This window comes from Chelonia mydas, chromosome 6 (assembly GCF_015237465.2).
Source record: "Chelonia mydas isolate rCheMyd1 chromosome 6, rCheMyd1.pri.v2, whole genome shotgun sequence".
NCBI classification, from domain to species: Eukaryota; Metazoa; Chordata; order Testudines; family Cheloniidae; genus Chelonia; species Chelonia mydas.
The window spans coordinates 116162496-116179201 of NC_051246.2; positions in this window are offsets into that span (position 1 = coordinate 116162496).

Here is a 16706-nt window from a genome sequence, read left to right on the forward strand (position 1 = left end):
AAGAATCCAGAACCAGAAGAAAGACTAGTTAAATATGACCATTGCCTAGGACGTATGCCCTGTTATTGCAGTAGTTCAGCTGGGCACATGACAGCTCTAACCTTTGGAAGGCTGCCTGCTCCACCTATTAAAGGGTTCAGAAAGAGACGGAGCTGGAATAAGGCTCCAGCTGCGTTCCAGCCAATGATGAGACAGCAGAAAAGGGCCAGCGTTGGATGAAACTGGGCCAGATGGACAGTGATATGTTGCTAACATGCTCCAGCAGAAATGTTCTGCCTCAGATATAAGCTACATTCCTTGGGTAAAATATTGTTCCTTCTTTCTCCCCCATCCTAAATCTATTAGCTCCATACTCTCCCTTCTTCTAACCCCATTAGTCTTTCTAACAACATTTTCTGGTCTAGTGTACCAGTGGTCTCCTCTTCCAGTAACTCTTTGAGGTGGTTCCACTTCAAAACTGATCTTTTTGCTACTTCGTTTACTAAAGTAGGGCATACAAGTCTTGATCTCTGGCTGGATATGGTCAGTCTGCTTTCCAAGAAAGAGCTTGCCCTACCAAGAAGATATCAAGAAGTCTATTTCCCCTTAGGGTGTTCATCCAGAAGCAGCAGTGTGAGTTTTCAGAAATTTAGCTACAATGGCACGTCACATGCTGGCTACCTGTGTCATGTCCCCCTCTAGTGACTAGAAGCTCTTATTGTTGTCAAGTAACAGAGTTTCTCCTTTAACTCCAGTGGGAGAGGCTTGTGTTTTTTGTTCAGAAGGTCCAGTCTCTGCTACCAACTCTGATGAGGTCATTACATATACCTGCAAGCTGTGTGATGAAACTAGTCCACAAGGTAGTTATTGGTGGTGGTGTGTAGCGTGAAGATCTGTGCATTACATAGTACTAGTCAGCAAAGAAACCATATAAAAATGCTGCAGATTGTTTGGGGCTTTCTTTTAACATCCCAGAGCACTCTCCTGGATAATCATTGTAGTTTGGTTTATTACTGTAAGGGGAGGACTTGTTCTGTTGTTGCAAAGCATCACCTTAGAAAGAACTTCTAACAACATACCTATTCACTTCATAACAGGTATTTTTTTTAAACATGTATTTTTAAATACTTGACACTTGCATGCTGTGCATCCCTGTGTTGCTTAAAAAAAGTGTTCCACCATATCACAGCATAAATATCATAGGATATGACAGTTGCTATAGCAACTAAGAATCTACTATTAAATAGCACCGACTAGCTCATAAAACATGTGTAGCCTGTCAGTACTCCTGACTTTGCAGTAACATAGGTACCATATTGTCTTCAAAAGAGTTTGTCAGTTTAGAAATGAATGTCAATGTGATTATATTTTGCATCTTTTTTTGTCAGCCTACTCCGTTGTCTTTTGGGAAGGGCAAATCCCATAGGAACAAAACAGACTGAAACAAATACAGTCTGGAGAGGAAAGGTTAACAAAGTAATTCTCTTATCATGCAGTCATTCTGAGACACCGGCTTTGGTGCTGCACTTTGCTGTTCTCCAGCTTTTGGTTTCACAATGTTTTAGTAAGACAGTGATTCCAGAGCACTGTTCTGCTTTCAAAAATCAGTATTTCCAGTGGTGTAGAATCATATGCGGAAGAATTTTCTGTGAAAGGCACAGTACAAATGAGCGATGTGGTGGCCGAGTTAGTGCAGTCTCACCAATCCCAAGAGTTAAAAAGCAGAAGTCAGGCCCCAAAATCATGAGCATGGCTAAAAATTGTGACTCTTTTTCCAAAATAATACGTTAGGTTATTTTTCTTTGCCTTTTGGTTTCTGAGCCTGTAGAGTGCACTTGGCTCAAGTTTCCAAGGTTTCTATGCAACCACAAGGGCTAGAAATGTACTTTAACCTCTGAGATTCTCATGCAATCCCTTAATTTCAGCACCTTGGGGTTTAAGAAAAACACCAAATATTACAAGGCTTGCGATAAAAGAGTTGGTAACCGTGCAATAGACAATGATGCCAGTGTACCTGGATTCTTTCTTTGGAAGTGCTATTTCAATAGTTGTTTAGTGTTGAGATACCAAGGTGATTGGCTCCACACAAATGCTTTAGATCATGGGTTTGCAACCCAGAGGGAGTCAGAAAGAGATCCAGGCAGGTTGCACCCACCCTCCCTTTCTTTATTGTTAGATAAAAGGGAGGTCTCAAAATTCTTTCTTGTTGTACAATGGACTCATCCTTTGGAACAGATTGAGAACCACTGCCTTAGACTGATAAATATCACAAGCTCACCTTACATATGGCTCAGCAGATACCTTCATATTCAGAGCATCATTAGCATTTTCAATCCCAGCCAGTTGGAGGTGCTGAAATTGTCCCCTTTCCTGAACCCAGGTCTCTAGCTTTTAGAGGTTTAATTCTTAGAAACAAATACAGATCCCTATTTTTAATTTTTTAAATTTGTGATTTATTTTTCCCCATAGACCTACAACTTAAAATCCTTGTCACAGCATAGATTAGATTTGCCTTTTATATTTCCTTGCTCTCATTTTTTTAAACCTTAGCATCATGCAGCCTAAGAATTTGTGACAGACAAAGAAAAATGAAGAGAGATGCTGATTTTCTTTCCTCTGCTGAAAGGTCCAGCATGTCCTAGAAGTGAGATGAAATAAATTAGGGTTTGGTGCCCTCGTGTGGCCATGTGCACTGTTATTGAAACATGACATTCCACGCATTAAAATGCAATATGAATCAGATCTTTTTGTTTACATTTCTTTTCCCTTATCTGCAGATGGAAGCCAAACTGACAATAAAGCTGCCAGCTAGACAATTTCAAAACACTTTAAGGCCAGGCCTTTTTGCTTTGTATATCAAAACAGTTATACTTCCTTGTACCAGGTTAATAATATCATTTAAAGTTTAGAGACCGGTGTTTGACTTACACTGGCTAAAGAGATCACAGGTACATGGAACTGAGAGGAAAACTGGCAACTCCCTGAGGACATACTTCCACATTGCCCAGGGGATCTTATGGGTTCCCTTTGTAGGCATACCACAGTAAGAAAGGGAGTACTAGTGGCACCTTAGAGACTAACCAATTTATTTGAGCATAAGCTTTCGTGAGCTACAGCTCACTTCATCGGATGCATTCAGTGGAAAATACAGTGAAGAGATTTATATACACACAGAATATGAAAAAATGGGTGTTATCATACACACTGTAAGGAGAGTGATCACTTAAGATGAGCTATTACCAGCAGGAGAGCGGGGGGGGGGGGGGGGGGAGGGAGGGGAGAGGGGGAGAGGAGAAAACCTTTTGTAGTGATAATCAAGGTGGGCCATTTCCAGCAGTTAACAGGAACATCCAAGGAGCAGTGGGGGGTGGGGGAAATAAACATGGGGAAATAGTTTTACTTTGTGTAATGACACATCCACTCCCAGTCTCTATTCAAGCCTAAGTTAATTGTATCCAGTTTGCAAATTAATTCTAATTCAGCAGTCTCTCGTTGGAGTCTGTTTTTGAAGTCTTTTTGTTCTAATATTGCGACCTTTAGACTGAAGGTAAAAAATCCATTACAATCTACATACCACACAGACTATGCTGACAGCTTGTGCCACACGCTCTCAAAGAAACTGCAGAATCACCTGATCAACATCCTCTACAGCAAACAGGGAAAGATTAAGAATGAGCTCTCAAAAATGGATACTCTCATAAAAAACCAACCTTCCACACAAACTTCCTCGTGGCTGGACTTTACAAAACCAGACAAGCCATTTACAACACACACTTTGCTTCTCTACAAAAGAAAAAGGACACTAAACAATCTAAACTACTACATGCCACAAGAGGCCACAGCAATGGTTCCCTTAACCCACCCAGCAATATTGTCAATCTATCCAACTATATTCTTAGCCCAGCAGAAGAATCTGTCCTATCTCGGGGCCCCTCCTTCTGCCCCTCCACCCCCATGAACATGATACAGTCCTGTGGTGACCTAGAATCCTATTTTCGACATCTCCGACTCAAGGAATATTTCCAACACACCTCTGAACAACATACTAATCCACAGAGACCTTCCTACCAACACTACAAAAAGAAGGATTCTAGGTGGACTCCTCCTGAAGGTCGAAACAACAGACTGGACTTCTACATAGAGTGCTTCCGCCAATGTGCATGGGCTGAAATTGTGGAAAAGCAGCATCACTTGCCCCATCACCTCAGCTGTGCAGAACACAATGCCATCCACAGCCTCAGAAACAACTCTGACATCATAATCAAAAAGGCTGACAAAGGAGGTGCTGTCGTCATCATGAATAGGTCGGAATATGAACAAGAGGCTGCTCGGCAGCTCTCCAACACCACTTTCTACAAGCCATTACCCTCTGATCCCACTGAGGGTTACCAAAATAAACTACAGCATTTGCTCAAGAAACTCCCTGAAAAAGCACAAGAACAAATCCGCACAGACACACCCCTGGAACCCAGACCTGGGGCATTCTATCTGCTACCCAAGATCCATAAACCTGGAAACCCTGGACGCCCCATCATCTCAGGCATTGGCACCCAGACAGCAGGATTGTCTGGCTATGTAGACTCCCTCCTCAGGCCCTACGCTACCAGCACTCCCAGCTATCTTCGAGATACCACTGACTTCCTGAGGAAACTTACAATCCATCGGTGATCTTCCTGAAAACACCGTCCTGGCCACTATGGATGTAGAAGCCCTCTACACCAACATTCCACACAAAGATGGACTACAAGCCGTCAGGAACACTATCCCCGATAATGTCACGGCAAACCTGGTCGCTGAACTTTGTGGCTTTGTCCTCACCCATAACTATTTCACATTTGGGGACAATGTATACCTTCAAATCAGCGGCACTGCTATGGGTACCCGCATGACCCCACAGTATGCCAACATTTTTATGGCTGACTTAGAACAACGCTTCCCCAGCTCTCGTCCCCTAATGCCCCTACTCTACTTGCGCTACATTGATGACATCTTCATCATCTGGACCCATGGAAAAGAAGCTCTTGAGGAATTCCACCATGATTTCAACAATTTCCATCCCAACATCAATCTGAGCCTGGACCAGTCCACACAAGAGATCCACTTCCTGGACATTAAGGTGCTAATAAGCAATGGTCACATAACCACCCTGTACCGGAAACCTACTGACCGCTATGCCTACCTACATGCCTCCAGCTTTCACCCAGACCACATCACGCGATCCATCATCTACAGCCAAGCTATAAGATACAGCCGCATTTGCTCCAACCCCTCAGACAGAGACAAACACCTACAAGATCTCTATCAAGCATTCTTACAACAATACCCACTTTACTACAATACCCACCTGCTGAAGTGAAGAAACAAATTGACAGAGCCAGAAGAGTACCCAGAAGTCACCTACTACAGGACAGGCCCAACAAAGATAATAACAGAATGCCACTAGCCATCACCTTCAGCCCCCAACTAAAACTTCTCCAACGCATCATCAAGGATCTACAACCTATCCTGAAGGACGACCCATCGCTCTCACAGATCTTGGGAGACCAGCCAGTCCTTGCTTACAGACAGCCCCCCACCCTGAAGCAAATACTCACCAGCAACCACACACCACACAACAGAACCACTAACCCAGGAACCTATCCTTCCAGCAAAGCCCGTTGCCAACTGTGTCCACATATCTATTCAGGGGACACCATCATAGGGTCTAATCACATCAGCCACACTATCAGAGGCTCGTTCACCTGCACATCTACTAATGTGATATATGCCATCATGTGCCAGCAATGCCCCTCTGCCATGTACATTGGTCAAACTGGACAGTCTCTACGTAAAAGAATAAATGGACACAAATCAAATGTCAAGAATTATAACATTCATAAACCTATTGGAGAACACTTCAATCTCTCTGGTCACTCGATTTCAGACCTAAAGGTCGCAATATTAGAACAAAAAGCCTTCAAAAACAGACTCCAACAAGAGACTGCTGAATTGGAATTAATTTGCAAACTGGATACAATTAACTTAGGCTTGAATAGAGCCCCCTGTTTATTCCCCCCCACCCCGCTCCCCCCCACTGCTCCTCGGATGTTCCTGTTAACTGCTGGAAATGGCCCACCATGATTATCACTACAAAAGGTTCCCCCCGCCCCCGGCTCTCCTGCTGGTAATAGCTCATCTTAAGTGATCACTCTCCTTACAGTGTGTATGACAACACCCATTTTTTCATGTTCCGTGTGTATATAAATCTCCTCACTGTATTTTCCACTGAATGCATCCGATGAAGTGAGCTGTAGCTCACGAAAGCTTATGCTCAAATAAATTGGTTAGTCTCTAAGGTGCCACAAGTCCTCCTTTTCTTTTCGCGAATACAGACTAACACGGCTGCTACTCTGAAACATACCACAGTATTGGGGGTCTGGATGGAGGCAGTGGTGTTACTCTCCACAGCCTCTACTGTATCCATCGTCTGTTTGACACAGGCCATAATATTATGTCATAATAACTAAAAAGAAGCAACAATGAAAATAATATGAATGATGCATTTCTTGTATATAATGTTATCTCTGAGTAGCCCAAGATCCCATGTGCTTCAACAATTCAACTGGGAACTACAAGTTGTGGACTACAAACTGCAGCATGTTGGGAGAACTTCCTGGTTACTGCCAGGATGTACCTCTGCCCCTGCCCCAGCAGGAGGTCTCAGCACTGACTGAGTGAGCTGGGAACATGTAGCAGGCAAGCAGAGAGGAGGCTGCTGGACTGAAATCCTGTTCTATGTTCTTTACGGAATAAAGCTCTGTTCCTGGTGATTTGTCTGCGTGGGTCCGGTCAGGGCTGTCCTTAGGATTTATGGGGCCCTATGCAGTATTATTAAACTGGTGCCCCTCTGCCCGACGGCAGTCGGGGCTCGCATGTGTATTTTAGATAAGGGTGGTCTTTTGAAGGATTTATTTTAAAAAACTATATGGATGAAGAGCCAAGCATTTAAGGCTAAAGATGAATTCACAGATTGTGCATCTAAAAATCTATGCAACGATTTTTTAGAGATGTGATTTCATAATCTTCAGCAACATGCTGATGAAATATTTTTAAAGCAAATTTTAAACTAAGGTCCCGTAGACTAACATGTTCTGAGTAAATATTACAGTAATGCACAACTGTTTTTGTCAGTAAATTCAGAAACTGACAGTATATACCTGGGGGTTGGCAAATGCCTGTGAAATGGCTTCATTACCACTTGAATGGCCCTTTAACAGTTTCAGTGTTGTGCTAATAGGTCTGGCAGGCTGGAAGGCTTTTTCACTTTTAAGTACTAGATCCCCTCGGGAGGAAGACTCATCAGGCTGTAGCAGCCAGCTGTGGTGGGAGCCTGCAGGAAGGGTCAGAACTGGGATAGGAAGAGGCAGAAGGGTGGACACTAAGACCAAGGGGTTCCCCAAATTTTCGGGTGCCCTACGCAACCGCGTATGCCTAAGGACGGCCCTGGGTCTGGTCTCAGGTGAACACATACTGACACAAAACGCAGAGCACACAAAGGAGCCTCAGGCCCAGTTTCTCAAAGGTGTGTAAAAAGTCGCAAGGCAGGCTTCCCTATCTTGAACAACCTTATACTGGGCTAGTGAACGTGGGAGGGGGGGCCTACATCACTGTTAGTGAACTGGATGCTTAATGCTGGGGCGTAGAGAAGTTAAGTTTATCTGTTATAACTACTGATCACTTTACAGCATCGTCAATTACCATAGAGAGGTGAACCTGAGTCAGAATGTTTGAATCCAGACAGGAATTTTCCCAAAGTCTGGAGGTTTGAGGGGTGGGGATCATTGTAGGGCGAGGATTCTTTTCTTTCTTTCTACGGACAAAAAAATATGTTCTTTCATTTTCTTGGCAAGACTTTCCAGCTCCACTAGACCAAGGTAGCCATCCAGGCATTGTCAGGAGAGGACCCTGAACCAGTGTAAGGAAAAGAAAAGGCCCAGGGATGACCCGCTACATGAATGCTCTAGGTATACTTGACCATGCCTCAGCACAGGGGGCTGGACTAGATGACCTCTTGAGGGCACTTCCAGCCCTACATTTCTGTGATCCTGATTCTAGACACCAGCCACAAGGTTCAGATTCAGATCCAATCTTCCACTAACTTCTGGGGTGTCTGGATCCAGAATTTTGTTTCAACCTCAAGTCAAGTTCTCTGTAATTGCTTTATATGTCCTCCCACACGAGATGGATGTGATAAGATTTGATTCCCTTTATGCTGTGGATATTTGATAAAAAAACAGGTTTTCACCTTGAAGAAAAATAAATTAGAGGCTATTCCGTAAAGGAGGGAATCCAGTTCTAGCGCTACACTTGGCTGATGCAGCAACTCACGGTGTCGGATACCATCAGATGGTCGAGGAACATCTCCATAAAACACATCCCCAGACATCGGCAATACCAGGAGGGATGACCTGGAGTGCGGATGAGAAGCGCAGTGGGGAAAGTATCTGAAATACTTTCTTCATGGATTGTATTTTCCAAATGGACAATCTAACCTAAATGCTCAATTACTGAGGGACAATCTACACTCATTCCTATATTTGCTTTCTACAACCAACTCTCTGTATAACTTTTCATAAGTGATGTACCTGAGTATTTGGATTCTAATATCTAAACTGTATTGTTAAATGTATTCACCTTAATTTGGGTTATTGCTGATTATGCGTGATATGTATCTTATGACTTTTTAAAACAAACTTTGTATTGTGGATAATCTAAGCACTATACCCAGATGTACAGACACTCTTTTCTTAACCTGTTTACTATATAATTTTTTTTAACATTAGCTTTAATAAATTTTTTAAATCTGACATTGAATAACATGGCAGCACAAAGCCCAAAGCCTTATTACAATTACTGACTTCCTCATATGAGACGGAAATTTCTAGTCAGGCAATGTGGTTGTTTGACTACAGAAACACTGACATAATAATTCTGTTAACTCTTGGGAAGACCCCTGGCTGAGTCATAAGGAAAAGTGCATTTACAAAGCCCCATGTGTTATGTGGTGTTTCGAGAAGTACAAAGCCTTGTCTTCTGTTGCAGTAGGGTTTGGTAAATCTCCCCTTCCAATTGACCTGCAGGACTTTCATCCACCTCTCCACAGACCTGGCAAAGACTTTTTCTTCCCTGCCCCACAGAGAGTGCTCTGGCTTTCACTTCCCCTTTTATTCTGGGCTATTCCCCACCCCCACATATGTATATCATGATGTCCATAATTAAACCTCAGGAGATCAGGGAGTCCATTAAGCTGAGTAATTATGAGTAATACTTGTTTTAGATTTGTACAGTAGTCAGATTAGTGGTAGCCTATTTGTATATACTGTTTAGGTGTCACTCTTCTCTGAAGATATTCCTGTTAACGCTGCAAACATATCTCCTAAATTGCAGTAAATGTACTGCTCCCCGAGGGGCTATGGACCGACAGTCACCAAAACTCTTGTCAAGGAAAGACTTGAGTTGAATGGAAGGATTAAAGAAACAGACAGGATTTTATGCCTCGCGAATGGGAAATGACCTGGCGTATTTCAATAGCTCATGGAGCATCTATCAGTATAGCATCTTGGATGCTTACTTACAAATGTTCGAATGATGCAGTAAACAAAGCTACCTGCAGTGGGTAGTATTAGCCTAAACTGCTGCCGCCACCAGAAGTATTCACAAAGCAAAAAAAATCAACCCAAAGTTGAATCAACAAAGGAGTGCATGGCAGATGATGCCCTGTAACTTTGCTAGGCCTGGGATTCTGCAGGCTGTCATAGTCATCCAGGCTCGTGGTCCTCTGCTCAGAAAGCCCCATACTCTCAGCAGGTGCCTCCGACCTACCTTAATTGCTGCAGTGGGAGAAGATGCAAAGAGGCTTTGTCAGACAATCAGATCACTCAGGCATGTAAAGATTTCTACAAGGTTTGAAACTCAATCCTAATTCCCCTGACTTGATTTGGTGGGAAAAATAAACCATTGCGTTCTCTACGTTGTTACCCAGACGTTCCTAACATGACTGGAAGATGAGTGCCTTGGTGGTGACTGTAAGCATCTCTGGTGAATATTTATTAACATGAATCATTTCTTACTGGTAATTAGAGCTGCTCAAATAATTCACTGCAACCAATTTATCTGACTGGGATTTTTTCAGTGACTCATCAGATTCTTTCAAAATAATCAGCTTATTTGCACCCACTTTTGGTAGGAACATGAAAAGTAGGACACTATTGAAAACTTCCATGTCTTGGGTTTCAGTGTATTGATATTGTTACTGCTAAGATGTTTGAAAAACTAAGAAATCCTTCCAATAGATGAATTTCAGTATGAGAGATGCTTTTAAACTCTGCCTTAAAAGGTATTATTTCATGTGGTATTTATGTAGTTGGTACCTGAAGTCGTTTAACAGGCAGGAAACAGACATGCTATGATGAGCGTAAGCTCAAACTCCTTGATGGCAAGATAGGGGATCTTGCAGTCTGTGGTTGGTGTTTTTGTGGCTACCTTGACTAAGTGTCTGAGAACATTTATGCATGGCAAAACTCTCTTCAATTCAATAAGAAGTCTGTAAAAACTAACTCAGGGCCAAGTTTTGAACAACAGCCCCTAAGCTCACACCTCCAATGATCCTGCACATGCTGGTCTGTATTCTTTTTTCAAGTAATTCTCCAAGTAATTTTTTCATGCAGCAATTCAATAGCTCTTCTTCTTAACCACTGTGTCTTCCTATAGAGCATGGGCTAGGTTGTGCCTTTTCAATGCAGCTTGGAGTGGGGAGCAATGCAGAACCTTCCCGCCCCAGAGATTGCTCAAAGAGGGATTGTGTCTCAAGGACATGAAATTGCCCTTCAAACGTTCTGGTGTGCATGGGGAGTGTGCTGGGAGCAATGTCCTCTATGTTGCACCTTCCAGCATGCCCAGATGGTTCTGTGGTCAGGATTTAGGGCTGCTGAGAACATGGCTCTGTCCCCTCCCCATCCCTGCTGGGGTGACGTGCACCCTGAAAGAAACAAACGTAGCAGTCTCTCTGGTCCTCTTGTGCAATTAATCCTTTTACAAGAGAGGGGACCACCTTGCCCTGGTTTTGCACAAGGGCCCAGAGGTGGATTAAGATTTACTGGGGCCCTGGGCACAAAGAACTCCTGCCACAGGTTCCCACCCCCTGTTCCTCCTCTTCCCCCCATGGCCCCACCCCCCTAGCCTGGTCAGAAGCTGGGCTGTGGTAAGAGCTGCCCAGGAAGTGCTGGCCACTGTGGGGAGCCCCAGACCCTCCATCTGCCCTGGGCAGCGTTCCCTGGGGGGCAGGGACACAGGCTGGGGGCTGCTCTCAAGCAATCTTGCCCCTTGCCCAGGGCAGGTGGAGGGTTCAGGGCTCCCCATATCTGCCTGGGCTCCCTGGGTGGCTCTTACTACAACCTAGGGTGACCATGTGTCCTGTTTTGGCTGAGAGGGTCCCCTTTTTAAACCCTGCCCTGGACGTCCTGACTTTTTTGGTAAAACTGGGCATTTGTCCCAGTTGCTCTTGCCAACTGATGATCAGGTGGCAGAAGCAAATGGGACAAATGCCCAGTGTTGCCAAAAATGGATTGGGGGGGTGAGCAGAGGGGCTTGGGCCAACTTCACATGGGGGACGGGGAAGAGGGGCTTGGGTCAGCTTCACACAGGGGAGGGAGGAGGGAATATGCTCACCCTACCACAGCTGGGCTTCGGCTTCTGACCTGGCCAGGGGCCAGAGCCTCAGGGGAAGAGCAGGGCAGCAGATCCCCGTGGGGAGAGAAGGAACAGGGGGGCAGTGCCAGGGTTCCAGCTCTCCTGCGTGGGCCCCCAAATTGGCCAGGGGCCCTGGGCACAGACCCTGTGGGCCTGTGCGGTAATCAGCCACTGCAAGGGCTGGGCACAAACTAGCCCTATAACACACAGAGTTAAAAAGAAATTGACTTGAGTCGTAAAAAAGAAAGCTTAGCTGAAATATTATTTGACGCTTTAACTGGAGCAGCTGCTCTCATCACCAGCAAGGACAAGAACCTTTAACTAGGATTTTAAACTAATCATTTATGCCTCAGCCATCTCAGTTAGTTCACTGATAACTGTTGGGGGTTGTAGGCAGATTTTTAGCCCTTCCAGAGAGCTTCACAGATATGAAGCAAAAAACAAAAAAACAAAAAACGGTTCTGCAGAAAGGCTAAATGTTTGCTGAGCGATGAAGGTCTAAGATATGAAATGTGGTAAAAATATGTCACGGAACATCAAGTGAAACCCAAATGCTATTCACAAGCGGTCAGAGGCAGCTGCCTTTTTAGTAGCGGAAAGAATGCATCTCTTTTGGAAGCCTCGCTACACAACAGGGCCCAGAGTGCGTCTATAACCAGAAAAGACCAAACCTAGCAAATCACAAGGTCTAACCCTAACATTTTCTTGAGGAAGGGACGGCATTTGAGTGTGCAAGGCACAGGACAGCCATGTACACACTGGTGAAGACCCTAACCCTGCAACCACTAATGCATGTCCTTAACATTACACACGTACATAAAGTTGCTCACAATCTAAATCAGTCTGTGCTTCAGCTCTCCATTTATAAAATGGGGATAATAAGCCTTCCTGTCTCCCACCCTTTGTCTGTCTTGTCTAGTTAGACTGTAAATCTCTTTGGGGCAGAGAGTGTCGCTTACTATGTGTTTCTACAGCACCTAGCACACTACAGCTCTGCTCTTAGTCGTGGCCTCCATAAGCTACTGAAATGCAAATAATAAAGTTTCAGCATTTTCTGGGACAGGTCCAGAGCAAATTGTTTACATCAATTTTTCTGGAACAGTTTTGGAAACTTTTAACTTTTCTGGAACTTTGGGAGCTTTTTGACCTTGCGAAGGCGATTTTGGGCCTGTTTCTGGGCCTTTGGGGAATTTTCTGAGATGCTTTTAAGCCACTTTATAAAAGTTTTCTGGACCTCTCTGGGATCCTTTTAAGGCAGTTCTTGGCCCTAACATGCTCCCACAATCAAAAGAGTAAATTAATAATGGCAGTATGTATGTAATGTCTGCATCTAGAGTATAAGCCCTCTGGGACAAGTGCCTGTGTTCAGTGAGACAAACAGGACACCATTGGCTGTAGCAGAGATAATGACCAGTAATACTAATAGAACCTACCATTATAACTCCTGTTCACTTGTGGGGGAAGCTCAGGGTGTTGGCAACTTCAGAATGTGGCCCCTGTTGCACACCAAAAACGCTCACCCTCTTTAGTGGGAAGTGTGGGTGTGTAGGGAATGGAGGATTGGACCTCTGAAGACCAGTTACAGGGAAATCCAGGTTTCTTCAGGAACACAGTCAAAACTGATGCTATATCCTCACCAACTTGTCTCCAAACTCAGGCTTAGTCTAGCAGTCTGGAGGTTCACATGGGGGTCACGTCCAAGTAGCTGTGCTGAGTGCTGAGTGCGTGTGTATGTGTATGTGGAGGTGGGCATAGAATCTTCCTCCCTATGATGAAATGGCACCTGTAGGCTTTTAGGCAATACCCCTGTAGCAGGAAAGGCTGGAAAAATGCACCTCACCACAAATTTCCAGTGTTCCTCTTTCCTGAGCGTTGCCATGCTGGGGACTTGCATAGAACAGAGCCCTGTACTGAGTTCCCCTTTTTGTCTAGGTCATGGAGTCCAGAAGATATAGTTAGAAACTTGTGATAAATAGCGAGGTCACATCCTTGCATTTATATTACAAGATCCAGCAATTCATCAAACTTTATATTTTTAGTCATTTGGAGATAAAATGTCCTGGTGCTGGAGCATACAGTACCCCCCTTTTGTGCCTATGAAGAGAAGTGGAGGCTTGAATTACCCATGTAGTGCCTGATGCAATGCCCACTAACGTCAATGGATGTTGGATCAGACCCTTGTAACATCCATGCCCCTGCATTTATGACATTAAGCCAGCTCCAATGTTAGTAACTGGAAGTCAGCTTTTAATTTCAGTTCAATGCAGCTTTACCATCAGAAATACAACATCACGCTGACATTTCCAAAACGAGCAGATAATGCAGATGCCCAATTCCCATTGATTTTAATCAGATTTGAGAGGCCAAATCCCTTCAGTGGATGAAAATCTCAGCCTTAATGTCTTAAACTTAAATAACAAGGAATCCGGTGGCACCTTAAAGACTAACAGATTTATTTGGGCATAAGCTTTTGTGGGTAAAAAATCCACTTCTTCAAATGCATGGAGTGAAAATTACAGATGCAGGCATAAATATACTGACACATGAAGAGAAGGGAGTTACCTCACAAGTGGAGAACCAATGTTGACAGGGCCAATTCAATCAGGGTGGATGTGGTCCACTCCCAATAATTGAGGAGGAGGTGTCAATACTAAGAGAGGGAAAGTTGCTTTTGTAGTGAGCCAGCCACTTCTTTCTTGGTATTGGTCCCTCCCCAGCAACATTATATCTATTTGTTAATAATGGGAGTCCTGATTTTCAGAAGACTTCATGAGAAATTTTAGGAGTACTTGTGGCACCTTAGAGACTAACCAATTTATTTGAGCATAAGCTTTCATGAGCTACAGCTCACTTCATCGGATGCATACTGTGGAAAATACAGAAGATGTTTTTATACACACAAACCATGAAAAAATGGGTGTTTATCACTACAAAAGGTTTTCTCTTCCTCCACCCCACTCTCCTGCTGGTAATAGCTTATCTAAAGTGATCACTCTCCTTACAATGTGTATGATAACGGGGGGGAGGGAATCTGGTTTATGAATGTTATAATTCTTGACATCTGATTTGTGGAGAACACTTCAATCTCTCTGGTCACGCGATTACAGACATGAAAGTTGCGATATTACAACAGAAAAACTTCAAAACCAGACTCCAGCGAGAGACTGCTGAATTGGAATTCATTTGCAAATTGGATACAATTAACTTAGGCTTGAATAGAGACTGGGAGTGGCTAAGTCATTATGCAAGGTAACTTATTTCCCCTTGTTTTTTCCTACCCCCCCCCTGTTCCTCAGACGTTCTTGTTAAACCCTGGATTTGTGCTGGAAATGGCCCACCTTGATTATCATACACATTGTAAGGAGAGTGATCACTTTAGATAAGCTATTACCAGCAGGAGAGTGGGGTGGGGGAGAGAAAACCTTTTGTAGTGATAAACACCCATTTTTTCATGGTTTGTGTGTATAAAAACATCTTCTGTATTTTCCACAGTATGCATCTGATGAAGTGAGCTGTAGCTCACAAAAGCTTATGCTCAAATAAATTGGTTGGTCTCTAACATGCCACAAGTACTCCTTTTCTTTTTGCGAATACAGACTAACACGGCTGTTACTCTGAAACCTGAGAAATTTTAGGTATTCAGCACTTTCTAAAAAATCAAGTCGTAAATCTGCGGAAGGTTTAATCTCTTGTGTCTATATTCAAGCATTGGAAAATAACATTGCTAATAAGAAACACATTAGAATTCATTCTGTTACCCAGCAGCTCTGTATTCTTGGGGAACCAAGGTGCAGTACCCAGCCCCTCTGACTCATGAAAGACCTTTCCACCCCCAGCCTCTGCTTGAACCAAAACCAGAAGACTTACAAAAATCAATGAAAAGGCAGTGGGAGACACACCTAAATGCCTAAGACAAGGGTGACAGGATTAAGGAAACTCCCCTAGCCTCATTTGCAGCGAAGATGGGACAGGGAGGCATCTCCATTAGCATACAGAATAGAAAATAGAGATTCCAAGGCAAGAACCACAAGAAACTCTGAGCCCAGAAAAGCAGGGAAGCACTGCATGATGGGGGATCTCTGCTCCAGATGTTAATGAACCCACGCCTGCACACACCCATCTCAGTAGTTATCAGACCAATTCTAGTAATAAATCCTTTCTTGGTATTAAAATAGTGAAGCTCTCTAATTGCATTGTGAGCTCCCTCCAAGGAATACCGCCCACAGCCAGGAATGATCAGCTTCCGTTGTCTAGCCTGAACAAAACAGCTTTGATATACTCCTTTGAGCCATTGGTTTACCCATAAACAAATCTACTGTTCTCCCTTGAACCATTATTGCTTCTCTACAAAAACCCCTAGGCATGCTCAAGTAAGTGCTCTGATGCCTGGATCCAAAATCTGCCTCTGTTCCATTGGGACTTCATCTTCTGACTAATCATGCCGGGGGCTCTGCCTGTCTCTCAGCTACCACCACCGCCACCTAGGAACCACAATCAATTAGATTTAATATTATAACTGTTTTGTTTGTTTGGCTCCCCTATGGTTATTACCTGGCAAGAAATAACTTTCATGATTAAGCTGGCTGCTTCTCTCTCTCTCTCTTCCCCCCGCTCCCCTCGTGAGCGTTTTTTAGTTTCCTCATTCGTTCCGTAGCAATGCTCCTTGTACCGAAGCGAAAAGATCCCCGCAGCGCCCCAAAATCCTATGCTGATCAAGTGGGTTACTACCAGAACAATTGTAATGTGAAAGTGGGGATAGAGACGTGTTGAACCCAGGACATATGAGGGCAGCAGCTTGGAAGTGCTGCTCTACCCAGTCTGCTGAGTCCAGGGGCATAGGAAGGTGGCAGTTTGAAAGTGCTGCTCGACCCAGCCTGCTCAGGCGGGCTCTATTCTGGTGCGGTGCCTGTGGCATATGAGGGTGACCCAGGGGTGAAAGTAAGGGGGTACGGGCCGGTATGGCGTACCGGTAAAAGGTAGCCGCCAGGACCGGCCCGTAC